This window comes from Cervus elaphus, chromosome 20 (genome assembly GCF_910594005.1).
Source record: "Cervus elaphus chromosome 20, mCerEla1.1, whole genome shotgun sequence".
Taxonomy (NCBI): Eukaryota; Metazoa; Chordata; class Mammalia; order Artiodactyla; family Cervidae; genus Cervus; species Cervus elaphus.
This window is the reverse complement of record NC_057834.1, coordinates 85,507,965-85,509,543: the sequence shown is the minus strand read 5'-3', so window position 1 is coordinate 85,509,543 and position 1,579 is coordinate 85,507,965. Positions and strand designations below refer to the sequence as shown.

Genomic DNA, 1,579 nt, shown 5'->3' with positions numbered 1-1,579 from the left:
ATGTGTGTTTCAGATACATTTCATGACAAAACTGATATTCTCCTCTTTCTCTGTCCACATTTTTAAATTGCTCTGTTTCAACACATTAGTCAATTTCCATTTGCCTCAGTTTCTTCTTTTATAAAATTGAATGTACTTATTCTACAAATATTTATTGATCATTCACTGTGAGGTGGGCTCTGTACTAGGTATGAGAATACAGAAGTAAACTAAACATTACCTATCTTCCCCAAAATGGGATAAATACGTAAATATTATAAGGCAATATGGGAATCCTTGGTGGCTCAGTGGTAAAGAATCCACCTGCAAAGCAGAATACACAGGAGATGTGGGTTCAATCCCTGTGTTGGGAAGACACCCTTGGAGGAGGAAATGGCAACCCACTCCTGTATTCTTACCTGGGAAAGATGCATAAATATTATAAGGCAATAGAAAAGCACCATCAACTTATCACTTTCTAGGGACAAAAAGTAGAGGTAAAAATGCTGAGTTTCAGCAGGAAAGCAAACTGTTTGATTTTGGAAATGTTGAGAATAAGTAGAATGCAGAATTTACAAGTAGATGTCTAGAAGCAGTTTAAAATATGTGTTTACAGTCAAACAGATTAAAATAGCTAAAAATGGTTGGAGATTAAATGAGATTATGAGTAAGAGCACTTTGGAAACTTAAAAGCATCACGCAAGTGTGATTTCTATATATATGTGCTGAGAGCAAGCAATAAAAATGTGAATTATTATTACATTTATGTGAAATTAGCAGTAAACTAATTTGCAGTTGTTTTATGTTGATTTTAAAGAACTCAATCTTTCATCCAAGCAGAATATTCTAATTTAGAAAGTCAAATATAGTTTCTCCAAGACAAAGCATTTTCTGTAAGCATGTGTTAGTCCCTCAGTCTTGTCCAACTCTTTGTGACCCATGGACTACAGCCTGCTAGCCTCCTCTGTCTATGGAATTCTCCAAGCAAAAATACTGGAGTGGGTTGCCATTACCTTCTCCAGGGGATCTTCCAGTCCCAGCGACTGAAGCCAGGCTTCCTGCATTGCAGATGGATTCTTTTTTTTTTCTTTTTTTTTTTTTTTTAACCAGGGGAAAGCGCGAAAGCAGTCCCCCACTACCACAAATTATGCAGTCGAGTTTCCCACATTTGGGGAAATCGCAGGGGTCAGCACATCCGGAGTGCAATGGATAAGCCTCGCCCTGGGAAAACCACCTTCGTGATCATGGTATCTCCCCTGCCAGGTAAGTATGCAGATGGATTCTTTAGTGTCTGAGCTACCAGGTAAGACCTTTCTGTAAGTATATATTACCCATAATACAGATGCTTCATAAATGTTGTTGACTTGCTAGCAAATGGGAGAGTTTTACACAGTGATGGAAGAAAAAATTAACACCTATTGCTAAATGCAACCAAATATGTACTCTTGAGATCTTTAGTTTTTAAGCCACACTATCCAAAAATGGAATTCTTAAGGGATCACAGATTCTAATTATCACATCATTATCATAACCTTATAATATCTGAGGAATAGCTATTTTAAAAAGGGCTTTCACTGTGTAATCCCCAATCCCATGAGGA

General features: G+C 37.2%; 1 non-coding gene across 1 annotated transcript; it reads right to left on the bottom strand.

Annotated features, from left to right (window-relative positions):
• Nucleotides 1-1,086: 1,086 nt before the first annotated feature.
• Nucleotides 1,087-1,250, bottom strand: LOC122678615. Its single transcript, XR_006336264.1, has one exon. It is a non-coding gene; the product is annotated as a U1 spliceosomal RNA (small nuclear RNA).
• Nucleotides 1,251-1,579: the final 329 nt, after the last annotated feature.